The sequence below is a fragment of the Taudactylus pleione genome, unplaced genomic scaffold (genome assembly GCF_031769625.1).
Source record: "Taudactylus pleione unplaced genomic scaffold, aTauple2 ptg000762l, whole genome shotgun sequence".
NCBI classification, from domain to species: Eukaryota; Metazoa; Chordata; class Amphibia; order Anura; family Myobatrachidae; genus Taudactylus; species Taudactylus pleione.
This window is the reverse complement of record NW_028285164.1, coordinates 4,923,784-4,949,737: the sequence shown is the minus strand read 5'-3', so window position 1 is coordinate 4,949,737 and position 25,954 is coordinate 4,923,784.

Here is a 25,954-nt window from a genome sequence, read left to right as displayed (position 1 = left end):
TAACCAACAGGCTTACGATTTAGCTAGCCATACTATACCATAACATACATACAATTGCATATGGGATAAGAGAAATGACATCAACCCCTCAGGCTGATATGCAGAAATATAACCAGACCAAAAGGGAATAAAAGTTACATTGTTTTTTAAAAACCGCTACTCAGATACTGTGAAGTTACAAAATTGTAATAATACTGAGAATATCAAAGGAACATAGGCCCTCATTCAGAGCCGCACGTTAACAACAGTACGCTCGTTGCGTTCCGATGTTGACTAACCGCGCATGCGTCGGTGTTACACTGCGCATGTGCGTACGGCAGATTGCGTGCTTTTTTTCTCTCGTTCCTAAAATAGCGTACAGGAAGTGACATGTCAAATGTGATTGACAGAACAGGGCGTTTTTGGGTGTTGACGGGGGTGGAGATGAAAAAACGCAGGCGTGGCGAGGCGTTTTTGGGGCGTACATACATTAGCAGATGCGAACGTCAAATGTGTTCGGACCGTCTCATACGTCACTGAAACATCCGCTTTCCCTTCAAAATGCTCGCACAGCTTAGGGTCAGGATTACTCGACCACATTGGCGATGGCCTTCTCCTCCGTCCCGGGACTCCACGATGGTGCTGCGATTAATCGCGGCAGCTCAGTAAAGTAATTAGTGTTGGATTGAAATCCGGCTTGGTATGTGTTTGGAAAGCAGTTTATTGGGATAGCACAAAAGCGTACGCAGGTGGAAATCAGAGCTGCTAATGTCATGATTACACAATCAATTAGCGTACATTTTTGGGGTTTTATTTTGGCCACAATTTGTTGGTTATGGCCTATTGTAACAATAATGTCATCATCTTTTAATTAGCTCCCCTTTTTTTTGGTTTACTGTGGAATTTGCATCGCTATGTGATTTTTTAAACGTTCCTTAAAGAGGCCTTTTTTTTGTTTTAAGAGGGTCAGTTTTTGCCTTTAGGGCCAGGATTAAATGTAACCCATTTGTACAATAATGTCACAATACAATCTCATTTTTTTGTTTTTAATTTATTGTTTAAACACAAACAAATTGGCCTAATATTTTGTTGCCTTTTTTTGTGGCAAAGATATTTGTTCAAAAAAAAAAAAAACCATAACTGCTAACATAAGCGTAAATACAAAATTTAAAAACATTTCACAAGAAAGGAGAGGGAAGTTTTGACCAGAAAGGAATATGAGCCAAGCACAGAAGGAGTGTGGGAAAAGTCGCCATTGCTGTCACCGTTTTCTCGCCCGTTTGGCTGGGTGAGGGTGGGCGCCAGACCGGGTCCGGGATGCCATCGGGCTGGCCTGTCCAGAGGCAGATGTTGTGGCCTCTGGACTAGGCACAGGGCTAGGCACATTTGGAGGATTGGCTGATGTTGTGCCAGAGGTGGAGGATCCGGATGTTCCGGCAGGAAGGGAGGTTGGCTCCACCATGTGCTGGCGAACGAGCTGCTCCAGGGCATCGGCGATGCGGATGTTGGCCCTGGTATTTTCCACCAGGGCCTGACCAATGGTCACGTTGGCCGCAGCATTTTGCTCCAGGGCCTCAGCCACCCGTATCAGACTGGCGTCCATCCTCTGCAGAATCTCCGTATGGCAATCCGATTTAAAATTGAGTTCTGTGAGGAGGCCCACTGCCTGCGAGGGGGCACGCCCTGGACTGGCTTCTGCAGGGTCCTCAGCCGGATGTACTGGTTCCTCCCCTGCAGAGCCAGCAGAAATTCGGCGGCCAAGGCTCCCCTCTGGAGCAGACTCATCCGCCTCTGTCTCTGTTAGGAAAATTGCGAAAAGACTCACATTAGAATCTACATATTGGCACAATAGCATTTCAGAGTTGGTGACATCACAAGACTTACCTTGGCCAACATGAGGAGCCGCAAAGTCTGGCATGTCCGTATCCATGTTGGACACGCCAAACACCTCCACAGCCTGCACACACCCCTGTGCCATCTCTTCTAAGTCTGTCAACTCCAATGACACAGGGGTGGGACCCCCACCTGTCCCCCTTGCATGCCTAGCCCTGTCGGCAAGTTTTTGCTTGAGACGATATTTGAAGTCTGCCCATCTGTGGAATGAAATTGGAACCATTATCCTTTTTTTTACAATGGGGTTTGTTTATAGGATGGGAAAGTGTTTACTTACCGCCGTTTCACATCCCGGGCTAGACGGACATAATCACCCACCCTATTGACAGCAACGGCGACCTCCTCCCACATTCTCCACTTCTGGCTTTGGCTCATATTCCTGGCTGCCTGGGGCAGGATGTCAACGCACTTCTGGATCAAAACCTCCATCTCCTTGCTTGTGAAATGTGGCTGCCTTTTTTTTTTGGCAGCTTTGGCGGGTTGACTGGGGCCAGCAGTCTCTTCCATGTCATCCTCCTCACCTATTTGGGTAAATATGCAGATTTAGCCACTTCACAACTTGACCAATATATTTGTTTTAAAATAATCATGGAGACAAAATGCATGAAGGCCTTACCGCCGGATTTTTGGCCATTGTTTCCCTGGTCTGAAGCCATGTTTCTGCTTCCAGAATGAAATCAACCAGAAATTCAATGTGATTTCGTGACGTATTTATACATGCGTCCTTTGTTTGCGGCCGCATCATTGATTGTGCGTCCCTATGATTCATCCTTAATTTGTGCGGGAAAATAAACACTATTTATGGCTTGGTGTGTGTGGAGTCGAGGTGGGGTTGTTGGATTGTTGGCGGTTAAGTTGTTTGGATTTGGTTGTTTGCGGTTGGTGGATTTGGCAGAGTTGGTTTTTTGTTTGTTTTTGCTACAGTTCTTTTGTTTTTCCGTTCGCATTTTTTTCCTTTTTTCCACATCCTTTCCTGATTTGGTAAGTTTTGTGCAGTCAAATTTGTGGCCAATTGGTGTCTTCTTCTGTTTGTTGGTTAGTTAATTTTTTTAACACTAATTTCATCTTTTTTAGTTTGTTTTGGCTTTCGGACCCAAAGACCTTTTTTTTGGAAATCTTATATATTCGAGTTGGGTAAGTCCATTTTTTGTCTTGCATTTGCGAACTAATTACCGCATTTTTGACTGTTGGTGTAGTGACTTGCATTTGCGAATTAATTACCGCATTTTTGACTGTTGGTGTAGTGACTTGCATTTGCGAACTAATTAACGCATTTTTGACTGTTGGTGTAGTGACATGCATTTGCGAATTAATTACCGCATTTTTGACTGTTGGTGTAGTGACATGCATTTGCGAATTAATTACTGCATTTTTGACTGTTGGTGTAGTGACTTGCATTTGCAAACTAATTACCGCATTTTTGACTGTTGGTGTAGTGACATGCATTTGCGAATTAATTACCGCATTTTTGACTGTTGGTGTAGTGACTTGCATTTGCGAACTAATTAACGCATTTTTGGCGGCTTATTCATCATGTAAACCAGTTTTGCTTTTCCCTTTTCCATTTTTGGGGTCCATTTGAACCCTATTTGACGTACGGTGTGCAATGTCGTTTTCATCGATGGCCAAATGTGTGTTTCGGCTATTTTCTGTGTTGGCTTGCAACAATTTGAAAAAAAAAAAAACACCCTCTAAATTTTTGAAGTCTCATTTTTGGCTTTTTTACAGTTTATACGTATCATGACAATACCCCGGCATGTAAGCAGCTATGGATGGTATCAGAAAGCTAAGTTGTTTTTTCTTACTTTTGGGGTGGCTCAAAAGCCTTACATTGTAAACTTTGAATTTCAGGTAGATCTGGGGCGAATTGTTCTGGCCCTGCTCCCGGAAGACGACCAACCTCAAACTCGTCCCAGGCGTAGGCATCGTAGGCATGCAAGGCCCCAGATATTTCGAACACGTGTCACCCTTTTTGGAATGCCCGATGATGAGGTTTTAAGACGCTACCGTCTACCTCCCAAAATCATCATAGACACTCTCTCATTAATAGAAAGTGATCTTGAGCGGCAAATTGACAGTCCAACAGCAATACCACCACTGATGCAATTTATGGCGGTGTTACATTTCTGTGCCTCAGGATCGTTTCAAACAACGGTGGGAATAGTGGCGGGCATCTCCCAATCCTCCTTTTCCAGGATCCTGAGGGCAGTGATGGAGGCCCTTTTCAAGCACCTCCATCATTTTATTAAAATGCCTTTGGATATGGGTGCCCTTAGTGTGGCCAAGGCCAATTTTTACCAAATAGCTGGCTTCCCACACATCATAGGGGTTGTGGATGGTACTCACATACCACTTCAGCCTCCAGCACGGCTGGAGGCAATATTTAGAAACAGGAAACACTATCACTCCCTGAATGTAATGGTGGTATGTGATGCCTCCCTCCAGATCCTGTCCCTGAATGCTAAATTACCCGGAAGTGCTCATGACTCCTTCGTCATCCGGCAATCAGGGATATGGCAGAAATTAACCAACCTACAAGCTGGTGATGCGTGGCTTCTGGGTAAGTGGAGACCTTTAGTACATAACAATGTTAAGCTTGATACACAGTGTTCCTGATGTGGTCTATTTTTGTTCACAGGAGACAGTGGATACCCTTGCATGTCCTGGCTGCTCACTCCTTATTTGGCTCCCACACCAGGGCCACAAAGTGCGTATAATTCCGCACTTACAGCCACCAGGCAAGTGGTGGAGCGCTGTATCGGCCTTTTAAAAGGCCGATTCAGATGCCTCCACCGCTCTGGTGGCGAACTCATGTATGTGCCGGATATGGTGTCTAAAATTGTGGTCCTGTGTGGGATATTTCACAACATTGCCATAAGGAGTGGTGTCCCAATGCAGCCAGAGGATGCCTTACCTGAGGATGGCCCCCCCGAGGTTGGTCGAAGGTCAGTATGGCCAGATTTTTTAGGTAAGTTTGAACAAAACTCCAGTGTTTATACCTAATGTGTTTGTGTTTGTTTTTTTATTTTTCTCACCATCTTCTGTTTGTTCACATAATCTTTGGCACTCCAACGCTCACTACTTCCTGCTACCCTTACCAAACCTGGATCTGGTCCTTTTGGGCATATATTCTGGAACCCATATCGCAACGCCATGTTTGTGGAATCATGTTGGCATGGTCCTTCGTCAACCAGTTCTTGATTTTGTGTTTTTATTTAATTATTTCTTGGTATGTGTTGTATTTGAATTTATCACTGTGTTTTTTTTTTGGGAGTGACCACTTTGTTTTCTCTGTTATGTTGTGAATAAATGTTTGGAGAGTGAAATGGTCTTCCTTTTTTGGGACGTTAACAGCAAGTGTAACCAGGTTAACACAAGTTACATTTGACTAAGGGGTAAACCAGTACGGACGCCAGTTGAGCTAAACTGAAAAATGTTTTCAGCTTCCCAATCCACACCAAAAGGAAGCCTGGCCCAACCTTGGGATTTGTAAGATTGGCCTAAGCAGCTTGCGCACCAAGTAGGAACCTGGAAAATGTAGAAATATGTAATTGACACTACACCCAAAAAGGGAAATGACATTGTTACTGTTATGTGTTTCTTGTGTCTGTTTGACATACAAAGACAAAACACAATCTAACTTTTAAAAAAGGGAAATCCTTGCAGGAACAGTCTACTTATGTCATGCTAAACTATCTTGGTTTTGGATTTAAAAAATGAGCCAGAACGTATATTTGTCTTAATAAATTTAATTGGAAAATATAACAAAAATAAAAAAACTACTGCCGAAGGAGGCCAGACAGCCGGTCGAGGGCCACCAGAATGCCGATGACATGTTGGCGCATCTGCCCCACAACATCCGCCACCTCTTGCCGACGCCTCTGTTCCTCTGTGGGTGAGAAAAGTGTGTGGGTTAATACAACAATAGGGAATCCACATAAAAAAAAAAAAACACAACCAAAACACTCCTAAACCCAAAACAAAAAAAAAAAAGGGGGTGCTGGCAAAAATACAAGGCCTAGGTACAAATTCCCACAGGTATGATATGTGTATGTTTAAATCACCAGGAAGAGGTAAAGGCAAACCTTCACAATCACCAAAAGTCAAGCCACAAAAACACGAAGAAAGGCACGACACATGATTACATACAAACAGTTTGTGCTTTAAAAAAAAAAAAAAAAAAAACATACCGGGAGACAAAACGGGAGCTCCGGGCAAACCTCCATGATCCTCCTCGGAGGATCCGTCATTACCCAAAGAATGGGGCGGAGTTATGATGGACTCCGGGGAGGGGGTAATTGGAAGAGGGGTGGGTGGAGGAGAGGGGGAAGTGGGACGGAGGGGAAGGAGGCCCGACATTTCCGGGAGAGGGTCTGGGAAGGATGGGGAGTGGGGAATAGGGGAAAGATTTGGGGTGGAGTGTTGGCTGGGGGTTGGGGATAGTGGCCGGGAACGCCGTTTGGACGGACGGTGACGGCGGAGTCTTGGCTGTCCCCCTAAAATATGTCAAAGAAATTGCGTTTAGTTTATGGACAAATCCGGGCAACCAAACTAAAAAAAAAAAAAAAAAAAACAAATAGCAGTAGAATTAATAAATCAGAAATAGAGGGGAAACATGCACACGCAGATATGAGTACAAATAATAAATAGAACAGACAGGAAAACATGCACACGCAGATATGAATACAAATAATAAATAGAACAGACAGGAAAACATGCACACGCAGATATGAGTACAAATAATAAATAGAACAGACAGGAAAACATGCACACGCAGATATGAGTACAAATAATAAATAGAACAGACAGGAAAACATGCACACGCAGATATGAGTACAAATAATAAATAGAACAGACAGGAAAACATGCACACGCAGATATGAGTACAAATAATAAATAGAACAGACAGGAAAACATGCACACGCAGATATGAGTACAAATAATAAATAGAACAGACAGGAAAACATGCACACGCAGATATGAGTACAAATAATAAATAGAACAGACAGGAAAACATGCACACGCAGATATGAGTACAAATAATAAATAGAACAGACAGGAAAACATGCACACGCAGATATGAGTACAAATAATAAATAGAACAGACAGGAAAACATGCACACGCAGATATGAGTACAAATAATAAATAGAACAGACAGGAAAACATGCACACGCAGATATGAGTACAAATAATAAATAGAACAGACAGGAAAACATGCACACGCAGTTTGCCCCACAAACACAAACATTAAAACCACAATACATAACACTTACTTGCCAGGATCTGCATGCGAAAGCATGCCAGCAAGCGGGGCGTTCGCCGTTGCAGGTCGGACCACCTGCGCTCCAGCTGCCCGATGTTGCGGCGTGAGCCGAAGGACCGCAGGCGGGACCGTGCCTCCGCATACGCGGAGCGCTTCTGCCGGTTGGTCATGGGTTGAGGCTGGCTGGTGATCCGGCGATCCATGACCTCCGTAAGCATCAGCAGCTCGCGCCTGGTGAATGCGGAGGCTCTCATGATGGCAATGGTGTTTTTCTTAAAAATCATTTTTGATAAAGTGTGTAAAAATTTTCTGATTGGCTAATGTATTTTGGAAATTAACAGGAGCAATTTTATTGGTTAGTGTATGAGTCATGTGTTCGACAGGGCCATAAATCTCTGGAGAGTTAGGATAGGCTTGGTGCAGTGACATGCGTAAGCAAATTTAAATAAAGAAATGAACCCAGGGAAATATGCGGGGATCCACAGCAATAGAACAATTGTTTAATTGTGGTTCACATGTTTTTTGAACAATAAAAGCGAATGTTTCATCCGTACGTATTCTGCGGGTAAACACAAACACGGACAAGAGTAAAGTTTCTTGCATTGTGTTGAAAAAAACAAACAATTAAGCTAATTGATACATTGATTGGCATGATACGATTGATGGAGGTAGGCAGAATAAAGGAGCAGGTAATCGACATCTGACAAGGCCACTTCCTGTTTATACTTGTGCGTGCGTTCCTTTCAAGCCATTTCGGGGATGTACGCTCGCTATTTCGTACGCTCGTTAGTTAGAGGAGGGGTCGTCAGAGTTTTGGGAGGAATTTTAAATGCTAACGAAAATACGAGCGAGCCATTGAATTTAAATATTTTTGTACGTACGCCTAACGTACTTGCGCCCGCTTGCGAGTGGGTCTGAATGAGGGCCATAAGCAACAAATACTATGATTGCAAAGGGAAGGGTTTCAGTTGATATAACAGAAAGGAAATAAACTACAATAAATAGACATCACAAGTATACCATACAGGTCGACAATACAGTTTATAATATTTATTCACAATGTTTCTAACTAATATCACTATTATATTTTATTAATTTGCTGCTTTATATTTTAGGGTATTTATTAAAATAAAAGTTAAATTTTACAGTAAATTTAAATACACCATCATGTAGTAATTGGATAATGATAAGAGACAATACTGTATGGTAATAGGAGGAAAGTGCACCGAGTAAAACAAAACCCGACTTTTTCTTCTTTTTCATTACAAAACAGGTCTAATAGTTACTTACAAACTGAGGGCCTGATTCGTTCGCTCTGAGCGATGGTCGCACAACTGCGCATGCTTATGGTTCGCAATGCGCGTGCGCAAATCAATAATTGCGTTCAGAATTCGTGCGCTCGTTAAACAGCGAGGGGCTGCTATTTTGAGTGACAGAATGTGGCATTTGTGGGTGGTAACAGGGGAAGGTGCTTGAGAACGGGGGAGTGGATGTGCGAACGCTGGCGCGCCCAACCGTCAAAACTGAGTTTAATGGGTGTGCATAATTAGCAAAGGAGCGTCATCGACCACGTCACATGGTTGTCTTTTAGCCTGAACTCCTCGCAGTGACTGCGGGAAGTAAATCGAACCACAAGCACTGCGAGCAGTTCAGATGCCTCTCGATGTTCCCGATTAATCTAATAAATACCGGAGATGACGTGTGTTGCAAATGGTAAAGGGGCGTCTTTAAAAAATAGCGAGCGCAATTAGCGGCTGCTCGCTCAGACATAGAGGCGTCCTCACACCGCAAGGAGCGAGTGCTCAATTTAAATATCCGGCCCCTTTTTGAATGCGAGCGGCCGCTAATTGAATCAGGCCCTGAGGCCAGGGCTGGTTTATAGGCGGGGAGGACGGGGCACATACTATGGATGCCAATTGTGGGATCGGGGGGATCCCGGGATTTTAGGCCAAAAACGCCGGGATTTCACTGAACTGCGCATTGCACAGTTTGTCCGGACAGTGTTGAGCACTTTGCTTAGAGCGTGCTGCCCTTGGCGGTGAGCTTGCAGAGCAGCGGGCTGGCTATGTGTGGCTGAGTGAGCATGACATCAGAGTACATGTAGAATGCTGCGGAGCCCCATGCCGGCCCGCCCCCTCAGCGGCTGGGGAGGTGTGCAGCAGCACTGCAGATTGACTGGCGACTGAGGGAGCCCAAGATGGAATGCTGCAGCCGTCTCCTGTCATAGTGTCGCTCCCGATGCGTCAAAGTTAGCTGGACTCCGGATGGTCACCGCCAGCGCCACTGCTGTGTGAAGAGGATGAAGGAAAGGATTGAGAAGCAGAATGGAGGCTGTTCTGTGTGTTGCACTGCCTGGAGGGTGTTCATAAACTTTAGAATCATAGTGTACTTTATATTTATTTCCCAGCTTTTCAGCAGCTCTTTGGGATAATTGGTGTACCTCTTTCAAATCTCTCCTTAATTCTTTACATATTTGGTATGGGGCATATAGTCAGCACTTCTTGTGGTGGTTCCAAAACAGACATAGGGCCTGATTCAGAGCTGAACGCTCTGACCAGAGCGCTCGCTCTGAATCAGGGCCCTCCTCCATTAAACTGGAGCGTCCTCCTGGACGCTCGTATAGCTGTGGGTCACCACCCACAGCATATACGAGCGTCCTAAAAGAAAGTCGCAATGGTCTTGACTATCTAGACCATCGGACTTGCGATGGAGACCCTGCGGTAGGGTCTCCAAGCCGCAAGCCCTGGAGTGATTTTGGCTCTATCAGAGCCAAAATCACTCCCACTGACATCACAAGTGATGTCAGTGGGGCTGGCTCCAGATGGTAGGCATTCCCATGGGAATGCCTCCGTCTGGCAGGCATGCCCACCAAAGGGGGCTGCTGTCAATCAACATCGACAGCACGCCCCCTTTGGTGCGAGACCCGGAGCGATGGAAAGCCCGTCGCTCGTTGGGTCTCGCGCATGTGCACGATGGAGCTCCCTCAGTCGTGCGCATATGCAGTGGGGAACATCGACACGCTTGCGAGTGTACTGCCGCTCGCGAGTGGGTCTGAATGACCCCCATAGATAGGAAGACAAGCTTGTCTTCCAAACAGCAAGAAATAAGAGGAATATCCCATGGCTTCATTTTTGGTGCAATTGCATGAATGTACCAGCAAACTAATGTGCCGATTCCACTGACACGTCTTACTAGAATCCAAGGTACCCAGCATATTGAAGAGAGTGTGGTTATATCGCTCTGGCTGTGGGTCTCCCTGGGGATGAGAAGGGGTGGTTCAGGATTTTTTTATACCAAAAATATCACACATCTCCCATATGACTTGGCTCTCAAACTCCCGTCCTTGGTCTGAATGTATACAGGCTGGTAACCCGTAATGAGCAAACAATTTCTACCATAAGATCTTGGCAACCGTAATGGCTTTTTGGTCTTTTGCCAGATATGCTTGTGCGTACTGAGTGAAATGATCGGTGATTACTAATACAGACGACTTCTTCTCGTCCCCAGTTTCTATAGTCAGAAAATCTAAACATATTAAATCTAGGGGTCCATCTGAAGAGATGGTTTTGAGTGTGCCATTTTTAGTGGGCAAAGGGTCTCATTCAGACCCGCTTGCAAGCGCTTGAGCGCTCGCAAGCGGGTCGATGTTGCGCCCTGCACAAGCGCAGCGGCTGCACTGTGCGTGCGCAAGTTCCAGAGCAAGAGAGAAGTTCTCTCGCTCCGGGGCTTGCTACAAATGGGGCGGCTGTCGATGGTGATCAACAGCTCACCCCGTTTGCTAGGTGGGCCAGGGGGGGGGGTGGCTGGTCAAACGGAAGTGTTCCCATGCAAACGCCTGCCATTTGGGGGCGGCCCTGTTAGAGCCGAAAGCTCTCTGGGGCTTGCGGCAGACGAGACCCTACCTCAAGGGTCTCGTCGCAAGCCCCGATGGTTTCGACCATCGTGACCATCTCCTGGTCACTCGCTTAGCGAGCGGCCAGGAGGCCGTCTAAAAAAAAAATGCGGCCGCCCTCATTCAGAGCGAGCACTCGCATTTTGCAAGTGGCTCTGAATGAGGTCCAAAGTCTTTTGGAGAATGCAGTTTCCACAATTATTACAATATTTAATTATATCTTCCTCCATCTTAATCCAGTAAAATCGATCAGCTTTTAATGCAAATGTCTTGTCTATCCCGAAGTGGCCATGGTCGTTGTGTAGGGATTTGAGTACCATGGCATGGTACTTTTCTGGGAGTGCTAGTGCTATATAGTAGTCCTCCCGTAACTGTCAAAATGTTGTATTGCCTGTAACGGAAAACTGCACATGATATTGTGTTGGCATAAACATGTAACTTTCCCTTGTAAATATGTATGTAATGTCATTTGTGTGTGGAAGATAACAAACCTTTTGAAGTTGGGCAAAAGAGGTTACAGGAAGGTCTGTCTTCCTGGGTCTGCCATAAACTTATCACAATGTATAGGGCATAAAAGAAAAATGTCCATGGAAATTATAGGACAGCTGGACAGACCCTTGATAAACCAGTCATTAGGAGCCCTGCTCTGGTGTGGGGACAGCTGTCAAAGGATAGTTCTTTACACAGAAAGACACTTGTCTTAGCAGGTGTGAATTGCTTCACCTAGACAGCTGTGTACATTTATGACCTCAGCCTACTTCCCAATCTCAAAGAAAGCTGAATGTGTAACTAAAGAACCCCTGCTCATGTGGTCAGGAAACCTTGAGCAATGACAATGCACCCTGAGCTGACCAGGGTTAAAATCGCCCCAGGGAGGGGGGTGAGGGGGTGCCTGGAGAAGCAGGCATAAAACTGTGACTCAATTCGGGTTCAGTGTTCATCTGCATGAGGCTATTGAAGAATACGGATGATCCAGAGTTCATCATTGGGAAGGCCTCATCCCAAAACCATTTAAACTAACGGGGTTTGAGTGGATTTTCTACAATTTATTATTTTATTTTAATTTTGGAAATTGTAAGTAACTGTGTGATTCTTTTTAACATTATTATATTCTTTGTAACTTTTTGTACATAAGCTTTGAAGATATTCTTGAATTAAACATTAATTCTAGTTCTGGATCTGTGTTTTTATGACCCAAGGCCTCATATGGCTCATGTTACCTGTTTTTGTAAGTATTGACAATTGTGTATGCAGGTGAGAGCAGGCGCTCACCTTATGCTTTAGCGTTACAGTTTTACTCTGCTGGTGGCAGTTACAAGGTTTAGTTAACCACACGTGCTGAGGTAACCTGTAAAAGTCATGGGCGGCAATTCTCAGATTGGCATATCTGGAGGGTCAGCTACGCAGGACCATGACAATTGGTTCACAGTGGTGGGATAATAAGTTTTAAAAAAAAAAACTTAAGTGAAGGAGGGAGTACGCTGAGAGAAGAACTCAATTTCACCAGATACCAGAACTCAAAGATTATATTAGTAAAAGGTCACACTGTGAAAGCAATTTCTATTTCCCTACCCCTGTTTTCTTATTTTTATTTTGGCGAATGATGGCCAAAAAGTACAAAATGCACAAGAAGGAAGAGCTGGCGGCACGGTGTGTGCAGAAAGGTCTAGTCTGGATGGACCATTCTAAGAAGAGATTGATCCATGATCTAATGGAATATGATACAGAGCATCAGGATGTCAGTGAATCGGTACAGAAAGAGTGTGCATTGGCGGGGGCTAATGAAGTAGCCTGGGATGTACCCTGTACTGGAGTTTTACTTACTGTGGAAAGTAATAGCATAAAGTTGGACTCTGATGTGAACTCTGTTATTAATGTGAGGCCCATGGAAGCTGCCTCAAATTTGCATCTTATCTATCCGTCCGTGGAGCTGGCCAGAGCTGAGCGCCTGGCAGAGAGAGAGTTCCATGGCAGAGAGGAGTTCTGCAAAACACCAACCTAAGGGAGAGAGTGCATCAGCTGCAGTATCCAGGGATGTACCCTGTACTGAATTTTTACTTACTGTGGAAATTAATAGTGTAACATAGGACTCTGACATGGACTGTTATCAAACAGGTGAGTTCTATAGAATATGCCTCAAAGCTGGATCGATATCTAAAGTCGGCTCTTAAGTATGTAAAAGAGCCGGACCCTAAGATGGTGCTACAGCTTGTACAGCAGTCCAATACTAAGGAGGCCAGAGAGACTGCAGAGTGTAAGGCTGCTATGGACCTGGAAACAGCTGCCATGGCAAGAGAAGCTGCTGACCACAGAGCTGCTATGTACAGAAAAGCTGACCGCAGGCTCCAGTTTGAGTTAGCCAAACTCAATCACCAGTCTGTGACCAGAGATATGAATCCCAACAGACTCTGTCCAGAGCATTTCCCTGTGTGGGAATTGGATGGAGAAAGACCAGCAAATGCTAGCTGTGGTTTGGGCAATCAGATGGCCCTGGAAATTACAACAGACACTCGACAGAGGTCTGACCCTTCTGCAAGTTCAAGGGAGAATGCAGGAGGTGTGGCAGCTAGGGAGGCTGCAGAGAGCCAATTCATTGCAGCAGCAGAGGTTCGAATGGGGTGTACTTTTCCAGGCCCAGAGGACCTACTTACTATGATGAGTATGGAGGAACTAACTAAAGAATGTCAGCTGCAAGGTCTCTCCTGTAGTGACAATACCCACAGCAAGATGATCAGGTAGCTCATGTGGGCACAGGATGACGAGTGCAATGCCTTCAGCCCGTATCGCGAGGCAATTCTGAATCCGGCTTGGAAGACAAGTTTTGTGGAACTGCTGAACGACCTGGAGGAGTGTTTTGAATTTGCTTTGGAAGAGGCACATGATTGGGGGCAGCTCGATACCCTTTTCTGGCAAGATCAGTGTCGCCTTGTGGATGCTGAAAGGTATCGCCTGCAACAACTTCTTTCATCAGCTGAGGAGGCAACAGCCCAGCCTACAGGGGTGCCCCATGAGGAAAAGGTAGCCCCACCAGCAACAGCCACTGTGGAATATGATACCCAGATATCGCATCCCGAGGCACACTGTACCCTGCTGGGAAAGGTTGTTGGTGCGAGCAGTTTACTATCTTAGGCTGCACAGAAATGGCGACTGGAGTAGGCTGATTGTAAGGAGACTTTGTCTGTGAGAGAGGTGGGAGTGTCTGAGAATTTTCCCACAAATGTGTTTGTGAGGACTAATTTTGGACATTTGATGCCGCACTGTGGACCTGATTCAGACCCGCTCACAAGCGGCCGCTAGCTCGTACGCCGAGCGAGTGAGAAAATGTTAATGGTTGCCCTCGTACGGATGCTCGCCCACAACCAAACTGATGCCCATTCTTCTACAATGCTACTCCTATAGCTAGCAAGCGATACAAGCTAGCGACTGAGCCACTCGTTGTTTGTTTATTTGTTTGTGATGGTTGCAATCGCAGGTTTTTTTGCTGCGGCAAACATGTCATGTTTCGATGGTCTATTTGTTTAACACAACCTTTGTTAATTGCTTGATGTCAATTATTTAATTAAATAACTAAAGTGTTGGGAAAATGTTTTTTTTTTAAATATGTCACTAAACTTTATTTTTAAAATGTCAATTTTTACAATTGTTTGTTTTGGTTTAACCGTTCGTTGTTTTTTTTGGGTGGTTTTGGTTTTGTTTATTTTTTGTTCATTTTGATGTTGTTAAGTGCATGTACTAAATCGATTGTTAGTTTATTTTTTTGCTCTGAACTTTGCAATCGCACCTAAACGCCTCGAGCCAATCAGATACGGCAATATTATGTAATATTACTGTCACATGATTAATGCAGTTTCCAATATAAGTTATGTAAAAAGGGAAGGGAATCTGGGAAAGCTTCTGCACTAGTAGGTACTGTATATATGTGTTCTCTGTCGATTGAACCCCAAATTGAGAATTCTCAAATTATATTATTTATAGAGCAACTGGGGGTGCTGCCAAGAACAATATAGAGTCACTGTTATAACAAGAGAAAAGAAAAAGAAATGTCCTCTTTCATGGCGCACTTTCGATAAATGTAAAATATAACTTTTATTTCTTACTTAAAATGTTTTTGAAGGGAAATATGAAAATAAAAGTAATAATAAAAACAAATACAATAAATAGTATCTGTGTCTTGTGTCTTAATTTCTTTTAATTAGTTAACATATAAATTGGTTAATCATCCTAAGTCCACGTTTTTACTGTACATCTATTTGATACTAAGATCCTGGCAACAGTAAAACTAATAAATGAACCAGTATGATATTATATACCAGGGAAAATAGTTACAATTCCCGTGATACAGTAGTATCTATTTAGGTAACACTTCCCTGAATTGGAACAATGTAACAAGTTTAATCATATCAAATGCATCAGTGCAAACATAATGTATAACCCACCACTAGGTGTCACTGTTGTTTTGTATTTCTAATTTTACAGTTTCTCACACGAAAATTCCAAGGTCTGTGCGATCACTGCAGTCTGTATATTTTACTTTTGTTGAAATCTATCATACAGAAAAATGTGTCTGAATTATATCACATTGATGTTTTATTTTTATATATTAACAATGTGGTGTATATTGCACTCCACGCTGTATCAAAGCTGACTGTAATACCTAATCAACCAGATTCTATAATAACTGGCAGTACTACCAGTCATAAAATATTGCATTCTGTCACTGCTTGAATGACCAAATGTCTTATCAAAATACTGCGCCTAACATTGGCATTGGGTATATATTTGTAACAACCCAGATAGCGTCAATGGGATTGTCAGTGGGTTAACTAAATACATAGTTTGTGTATAGCATTTGGCACCAGCACCTGCACAGTATGCCAATAGATCTGTATAGTAATACAATGGTGGTGAAAATAACTAAATCAATACTGTCATAGGACTCACATAGATCTCTAATTGGTGAGCTTTACAACAGCTTAAGGGTCTTTGATATAATATACATCGACATACACACCCCATGTGCCAATTTTTCTGTGAATCAGTAATGGTAAAGAGAATTAAATCAACACTGTGTGTATAATGGTCCCAAAAATTTATGAATTGCCTTTACTGCTGGCCTGCATGTGGCATATAACACTGGTAAATGCACCGTGTGCTAATTGGTCTAAGCAATAATACACTGGCAGAGAAAATAGCTACTTCAATACTGTGATTGAACTCTCATAGACACATGGCAATAGACACAGATGTTTTTCCTATTTGAGGATACAACTCGGGCATTGTAATAGAGTGAGAGTGTTTATTTACTGACTGAAAACTTGAAAAACAGCTGCTTTAGGCTAGCGAGTCTAGCATGAGCAGTTCCAAGTTACACAGAAACATGCAGAGATCTGTGAGATCCGTGCATGTTGCTATGTTTAAAAAGTAGTCAAATTTAAAAGCACAACCAGCACCGGGCTTTTCTGAGCTATTCCTAGGTACAAAAATACAGGGAAAAAAAACATAGGATTCCCTGTTTTTTCATCAACCAGCACTGGGCTCATTGAGCTAGTCCTGGTTCTGGAAATACAAGGGACAAAATTAGTAAAGGTCCCCTGTATTTTCCATAACCAGCACTGGACTTTTTTCTAGCGGACGTGTAATGCCACAGCTGGGGTACCCTTTCAGTGGGTTCCCTGGCCAAAGCATTACACCTGACCATTAGTCAACCCAGGCCAGTGATCCCTGTGGAGGTGGTGACCCCCACAATAAAGGAGTTCCCCCTCTCTATGGCATGCCAGGCCTGGACTGATAGCCCAGGGCTATCTCATGCACCCCTGGATGGTGGGTGTTGGGTTGATGGTGTAAAAAATTTTTTGAGGTATCCTTACCTTTGACCAGGGGACCAAGTGAAAGGGTACCCCGACTGTGGTATTACACCCCACTAGAAAAAGTACAGAGCTGGTTTTGGAAAATACAGGAGACCACTACTAATTTTGTCCCCTGTATTTCCTGAACCAGGACTGTCTCACTGAGTCTACTGCAGGTTGATGAATATACAGGCGACCCCTACGTAATTTTTCCCCTATATTTTCTCACCCAGGACTGCTCATAAGAGCCTGGTGCTGGTTCTTAAAGTACCGTACAACCATATGCATTTTCCTTTCTATTTTAAGAACCAGTATAGGCTCAACAGAATCCCACATGTTGTTTTTTAAAAAAATTTTTACATTTAACTATTTTTTACACACAGAAGTCTGCATGGATCTCAATAATCTCTGAAGGCTTCTGTATAACTCAGACCTTGTAATGCAAGTCACATTACAAGGTCCAAGTTTTCATACATGGTAGCTCACACACACTTGCACAATGTAATGCCTCAAACTCACAAGCTATTACATTTGCCAATCACTAATCACCAGATACTGTATATAATATGAGGGTTGTTTAAAAAGTAATGCCTAAATGCTCACAACTCAAATTTTATTATAGATACAGATTTGAAAATTTGCAGTAAAATACTTTGAAGTCTTAGTAACAGAATGACTCTACTCAAAAAATTCACCATCTGCCCTCAAACATTATCTCTACCTCTCAACCCAAGCTGTGAATCGACTTTGGAAAAATTCCAGTGGTTGGTGTTTGACCCAGGAACAAATGGCGTTTTTAACAATCTCTATGTCTTCAAAATGTTGACCCCGGAGACAGTATTTAAGAGGACCAGACAGATGAAAGTTAGAAGGGGCCAAATCAGGACTGTATGGTGGATGTGGCATTATTGCCCACCCCATTTTGGCAATGGCCGCAGATGTTGCCATCGAAGTGTGAGGTCTTGGATTGTCGTGGTGTAAGATGACATTTGACAGTGGAATTGTTGACCTTTTTTTGAGGATGGCTTCTTTCGGCTTCTTAAGTGTAATGTATTGATCACTGTTGATTGATTGGTTTGGTTCCAAGTAATCAATGAGAATAACACCTCGGCAATCCCAGAAGAATGTGCCCATGACTTTGTTTTTGGATCGCTGTGATTTAAACTTTTTTGGCCTAGGTGAACTTGAGTGTTTCCATTGCTTTGATTGGGCCTTTGTTTTTGGGTCATAATGTAATACCCAGGTCTCATCTCCTGTAATGACATATTCCAAAAACGTCTCAGGGTTGGCTTCAAATTTGGTAAAAAGGTCATTGCACACTTCCACCCTCTTGGCCTTATGATCCCTGGTTAATTGCTTTGGAACCCATTTAGCAAACACACTTTATGATATCCCAAATCAATGATTAGTGTTTTTACAGTGCCATGGCTACATTCAAGTTCACCACTGATATCTCTGATGGTCATACGATGGTCTTTACGAATCATGGTATCAACTTAGTGTCGGTTCTCTGGTGTCACTGCAGTTGATGGTCTGCCACCACGAGGTTTGTCGCACACGGACAATTTTCCCGACTGAAAATGCTTCATCCACCTTCTGACATTGCTATAGTCAATTGTACGCTCACCATACACTTTTTTTCTGTCTTCTGTGGATTCTGTAGCACTGCAGCCTTCTTTTTCCAGAAATTCAATGATGGCTTTTGTTTCATCTTGGATTCCATGGTATTTCTTGGACTACCTAAACAAAAATACGTATATAGCTGGCAGACATATTAAACTACAAACTGACAAAGTTTCAAATAAATGTTGCATATTATTTCAGAGATATGAGCATTTAGGCATTACTTTTTGGACAACCCTCGCACAATATAAAAAATCAGGTGCAATAATGAATATAAAAGTATATATATAAATCACAGGTGCTGATCGTTCTTATGCCGCAGTTTCCAATCAGTATTCTGGAGTACAAAAGCAGATAAAAAAACTTTAAAGGCACAAAGGGAGTGCTATTAAGAATACATTATGTAGTCATTTTAATAAGAAATACATTTACAAACATACATTGTAATATAAACACAGTAGTAAAAAACACTCAATTTTAAAAATCCTCAGAACCAAATAATGGACCTGATTCAGAGTTAGGAATAGAGAGAGAGATAGCACTTAACTATGTACCTGGACAAACCATGTTGCAATGCAAGGGGTGTAAAGACATAAAAAAAATTTTGCATGGAGGGTAAATACTGGCTGCTTTTACATGTAGCCCACAAGTACTGTACAGTTTTATTATTATTACTCTACAATTTAGATGTCAGTTTGGACACCTCCCTCCCAAATCTAAATCTCTCTGCACATTTTAAATCTGCCCCCCCTGCAGTGCAGCATGGTGTCACCAAGATGATCAGTTGAGAGAGATATCTCACTCTATTCCTAACTCTGAATCAGGCCCAATGTCCACTTTAGCTTAGGAGTTCTGGTATAAGTATAACATTTATTTGAAAGATGGTATATACAGTATACCAATGAGCGATAATGCAGTAAAAACAGCATAAAAACCAAGTAATATGCATTGTACTGAAACTCCCCACCACGTAGTCAGCTCACCACCTGTGCAAAAGTCACCCACTTGTACCGGGTGTAGTGCAGTGACAATGGGAGAGACAGGTCCTTGGCACACTAGGCTCACCACATAATGCAGAGATCACCCACTTGATGCAAACTTGGTGTGGCATCTGTGTGAGCTGCAAGTCCTTTTGCCAGTGAAGAGAGGTAGAACACTGCTCACACTGGAGATGGCAATGTGTATAATCCGGTCAATGGCATCTCTGTCAATTACTGGAGCTCCTGACAGCCGTGGAGGTAGATAGTAAAGTGTTTAATGCATTTTCTTTGTTATAGCAGTGTAACATTTTTTTCAGAAGGTAATACAGGTGTCCATCAGGTAAGATATTTAAATGTTCAAACAACCAATCATTTTAGCCCAACAATTAGCTTCATTAAGTGGTTAAAAGAATTTAGAAAGGAGGATCAGCACCTGAGTAAATCTTAAAATTCACTCATATATGGATAGTTATCGATATAAGCATATTTAAATAAAACCATATACTGCAGTGGTTGGGGAACAGGGGTAAATTACCCCACATGGGGTAAAAATGAAATTCCTGGGGGTAATGGACGAAACAGCCGAGCAAGCATATGAATCCTTGCATGCCCGGCTGTCCATCCATTACCCCAGGAATGGAGGTCAATGGTGCCGGGTGCAACGGCACACCCGGTGCACCCTGCAGCACCGCATTAGCTGGAGTTCTCTTCTGAACTCCAGCTTCCATCTCTCTCCATTCGCACTATGGGAGAGACATCATGACGTCTCTCCCATAGTTCAGAGGAGTAGCCGGGCAGACAGGACGGTGGTGGATGCAGGAGCGGGGATTAAGGTAAGTGGGGTTTTTTGTACAAATGGCACTACAGGGGCATAACTATGGGGGCACTACTACAGGGGCATAACTATGGGGGCACTACTACAGGGGCATTATATGGGGGCACTACTACAGGGGCATAACTATGGGGGCACTACTACAGGGGCATAACTATGGGGGCACTACTACAGGGGCATTATATGGGGGGCACTACTACAGGGGCATTATATGAGGGGCACTACTACAGGGGCATTATATGAGGGGCACTACTACAGGGGCATTATATGAGGGGCACTACTACAGGGGCGATTGGACGCTGAAGACTGTATCCAAATAGGCTCTGACATCAAAATGCCCCAATATTGATGCTCTCGTATCTCCTTCCTTTCAAATCAAGGGGGTAACATCAGTGTATCTAAATATATTTTGGGGTAAAAGGTAAAAAGTTCCCTGACCCCTGATATACTGCATAATTATATAAATATAAAATCTAATAAATAAATAAAACAACTAATATAAATAATTCTAAATTTATAAAAGGTATCACAGAGAACTATATTAATCAATCGATATCAAATGAACAAGAATAAGAAAAAGCTACTATAGCCTAGTGGGCTAATAGCAGAACACAATAATCATAGATATTTAGGTTCAAATCTCACATCGAGCTAATTTTTTTTTCAGGACTAGATGTTATTTATATCAATAATTCAGGATCTAAATAAAAAGCCTAGTGGATTAACAACAAGATGCACTTATACACAAAGACCAAAGTTCCAGTCCTACAATAGACACACAGAATCATTATATTATTTATCTAACTTTTCCAAAATATTATTATTATTATTATTATTATTATTATTATTAAATCTATTTATCTTTAGACATTTGTTATATCATAAAGAAAATTATATAAAACAAATACAGCTGAAGTAAACTGGGTAACATGAAGATTCCAGAATGTATTTAATAAAATATGATGTATATTAATCACATATAAAAAAGTTAACAGAGATAAAACTTGGAGGCTAAAATGTCCTAGATGTTATTCATCTCTATATAGTAATTGAGGCTATTTGGAAATAAAGTGCCCAAAGAAAATATCCAAAAGCCTTCACATTTACTAAGCAAATTAGAGTGGTCTCCACCTCTGGATGTCTTCCTGATGTGTTCAGTGCCCTGAATTTTTAGGACATTAACATCACCCCTATGCTTAACTTTAACATGTTGGGAAAGGCTATGTTGTACTCGCTCCCTTCAGTATATTTCTTCTATGTTCTAGAAATCATGTATGGAGCATATTGGTCATCCTTCAGACATACTGAATGCCACAAATACATGTAATAGCATAGACCACATAGGTTGACCGACAATTATTCATACTTTACATATCAAATAGGGAACCTAAATCACACTGAAGCTCCTCTTCTCCCTTTCATTGTTAGTTATTTATTTTTATTTAATTTTTTTACAGATGGGACTCTTTCTATTAGTGTATTATTGTATGGTTGTATATGTATTTGTATTGCAACAAATGTGTACCACAATATTTGAAGTCCATATATTTGCATGTTATTTTATTAGTATTGTATTTTATTTTTGTTTTTCTGTTGGTATTTTGAAATTTCAATAAAAATAACTCAGTTAAAAAAAATAGGGAACCTAATGAACCTAAATTAAATTGAGTACTTTTATCTATGATGAATGTAGGTGTAATACAACCAATCTTTCTATATTTGAAGTGACCTTTTTTATAAGTATGCTTATCTAGCCAGGTGTTAACACTACAACTAGATGAATTATTACTACTAAAGTGGCTGGGTACTATATATCTCTGTAGATTCATTGTTTTTTTTTAAATGATCCTTGGTTCATCTTCAAGTTGAATAGACAATATATTATCAGTTTTAAAAATAGGATAATTCTTTTTTTATAATAGATTTTCATTCATTTGAAAAATAATTATATTTAGTTATAAATTTGAAATTGTATTCAACTGGGGAACCACCTTCAGTTCTTTCCATTGATCTGCAGAGTAAAGAGTCCTATCTTTTGTACTTGCCAACTCAAATGCTGATTTTAGAATCTCATCAGGATAGCCTTGTGCATTGAAAGATTTAGTAAGTACTGCTGCTTGTACTGTATATTAAAGTGTTCTATTTCAGAAAAATGTTGCATTAATCTGAGATATTGGATTTTAGGTATATTTCTTAACCAAGACGGTAATGTCGACTATGATAGTTCAAGAAATTTTTACAATCGACCTCTTTCAGAAAAGTTTATGTCACTATACTTTCTCCCTTAATGGGGAGGGCGATATCCAAAAACATAATATTTGTCTTGTGTATAGTGCTATAGAATTTGAAACCAAAAGTGTTGGTGTTTAAATAATTCTAAAATAAAGAAGTGGATTGTGTATCACCAGCCCAAATAAAAAACACATCATCAATGTACCGACCATAGAGCACTCTATTGGAGTGTGCCCAAGGGTCACACTAGCCAGGACAGGTAACCACTGCCCGGCTCTAGGAAAGGTCTCTCCAGCACACAGCAGTGTGCCTTCACATCAGGATGGTAACTGGGACAGAAATTCTTTGGCATATTCCACTCATCACAGCTCCTTGATATATTCCAAGAGGTACACAGGTACACAGTTAAGTGGTTGTCAAATACACACATTTACAATTTATGTGTTGTTGACCTCATAATCATTATAATTTGGCTTTATTAACTTTTTTTTACCCAGGCCTATTGAACTGATGATTTGAATAGAGTGCTGCTTTACCCACCAGGATTTGCACAGTATTTATGTTTTTAAGCGGCTGTGTTGAACTTGAAACTGGATCACATTTATATTGAACTTATAAGCAGACTATTTGAATTAAATACTGCTAATGTTTAATTTATCCGGCATCATTTTACAACAATTCATTTATTAATATGTCTGTCTGGTCACTGGATCGCTACAATTTACTTGCTTTGTTGGATTGCTTTGTTACTACAGTAACTTCCTGTTATTTTATTTCTACATATCTGCTAAGACAGTTGTATTAGTACTAGATTGCTACAGTCTTACCACCAACTCTGTTGATTACATTATTTAAATTGCCAACTGAAACAGACGTTCTGATGTGGGATTATGTTTGCTATTTGATATACATCTGTAGCGTTAGTGTGCTACATACAGTATGTGTTCTGGTGCAGTCATCTAAATGTCCTTAGTATTTATGTCTTCACATATATGAATATTTAGCCTTCACTTTTTAGTGGAATGTTTACATACTAATTCACTATTTTATGATTTAACAAATAAAATATTTCACATTTCTAATTGATAGTTGTGTCCTACTTGTGATTTGAACACTAATCAGTTTGCAGAATAGTACTGTGGTCTAGCTGACTGTGCCACAGAGCCAGTCAGCTGATCACAGCACAAAATATATGTTTCTTATAGATTAGATAGAAAATGTCTGTATAAAGTACCATGTTATTCCTTTTAAAAGCAATTATATTTTTTCTATGTAATTTTGGCATTTATGAGTTGTTTTATATTAAATCAGACTTCCTTGTTGTTATTATTGTATTGGTATTAGAAATGTGTGTGGATGATATTAAGGAACAATACTCTAGGAGTAGTTCCTTTTAAACAGGTGAATTGTATTTATCAGTTATTTCTAAATGTTCTATTGGTTACAATGCATTTAAAAAGACATCCTTGCTGTCTCAGTGACTCATTACCTTCTGAAGAAACCGACAGGCCACCGTGTTGGAGAAACATACTGTATCAAGGATTTAAGGATATTGGGACTATAAATACCTTGTAAGGCAATTCCTTCCATATACATTGTAAGATTTGCAGAGCATCGCAATACCATCTGAAGACAGTATTCTGTTGCTTATGTGGGCTTAGCAGGAGAGGATATTACTAGCATTTTGGAGCCTCCTCACACTGGACCCATCCAACCACAATACATGAGTTTTGTGAATAATTACCAACCGGGCTTTTTAATAACAAGCTGTCATCTGCTAATATACAGCTCACCTATACTCTCCCAAACCAGGCATATATTTGGACTTGCTCTTTGCCAGGTGTGATTATACCATGTAATGGAATACATTTTTACAAGTACCTTCTGTTAGCTCCAGTAAAAGTCTCAAAAGACTGTATTTTTGACAAATTGGATAAGTGGACATTCACTATTCGGAGACTATTAGTCGGACATTTAAACTCATCAAAACATTGAGTTAATATGTGCAGGATATTATTGCTAATAACATCTACTAGACTCAGTGTCTTAATATTTATTAAGGAGAAAAAATGGTGGAGCGCTATTACTACCACAGAGCTAATCAGTGATATTACTGGCATCTGACAGAAGGGGATTATTGCCAGAGATTCCCCAAAAAATGAAATAGAGTAAAACAGATGTGTCTGCGCCTGAAATCACTGTATCTTTAAACAAACCACAATGGATCAGAAAAAATACATTTATTAATTAAAATAACAATAATAAACCTAATAGAACTGCAGTTCTGAACTACATAGGATATTAGTGTATCAATTCATGCAATATGAACAATATGGGCATATAGTATCCTCACACTAATGAGGACATGAAACAATGTATAACCCCAGGGTTCTGAAAGATGCAGTCACTAGTAAAAACAGTGTATTGCTTATTCAGTAGCAAAGTTCCATATGCAGAATAATGCTCAATATGATGTTTCAAATATATAACTAGCTCCCTGAACGGGAATCTCCGTATCTCCTCTAATATAGAGACCACTCACCACTGGTGTAGTGTGTCCTGTACAAGCCGGGATTCGGCAGAGCAAATGTAAATCATAAAAGGAACCCAGCCAGAGAAACAATCCACCGGGAATAGTCCAGCAGCATTAATAAGCCTGACCGCTTGTATAATATCTTAGCTGAGAGCGAGTTGTCAGGATGCGGTGAATGGGACCGCTTGGAATGTTGGCCCCATCTCCCGTGGGGAATGGATGGCAGTGATAGGGTGTTGAAACAGAGAAGGCGGCAGGTCTCGCAGTGCTCAGGAGCCTGTAAACACACTCCGGTGTGTTGATGGCTCACAGGCAGTGAGCGGCCACCCGTCCAACCAAAAGTCTCCAAATGGAGACTGGGAGCAGTAAGCATAGATGAGGATGGAGAAGGCAGCAATGTCCGCAATAGCCTGGGCCTTGAATACACACTCCGGTGTGTTGAATCTCTTGCCAGCGGCAATCAGCTGCCCGTCCACCAGAACAGCAGTTCAATTGTAGAGGTCTGAAACCTTGACGCGTTTCTCCTCACTACATGAGGTTTTTTCAAAAGGCAGAATAGATCCCTCCTTCTCAGGAAGGGATTATAAATCCACAATCACCAATAACAGACCTTCATGTCCAGCTGGACATGATTAATCAATTAGCAATCTTATCCAATTCTCTAACAGAAGCAGAACTATCACATTGCCTATAGAATATAAAAGTCAATACTTCCTGGTTTGTTTTTTGATTTTTAGATTTTTAGGTTATTTGGTTAGAGTACTCAGAATTGATACTAAAAAATATATAATCATATATATATATATATATATATATATAAACATAAATATAAATATATAATATATAATTCCTGTTCTTTACAATGATCCAGAGTAAATAT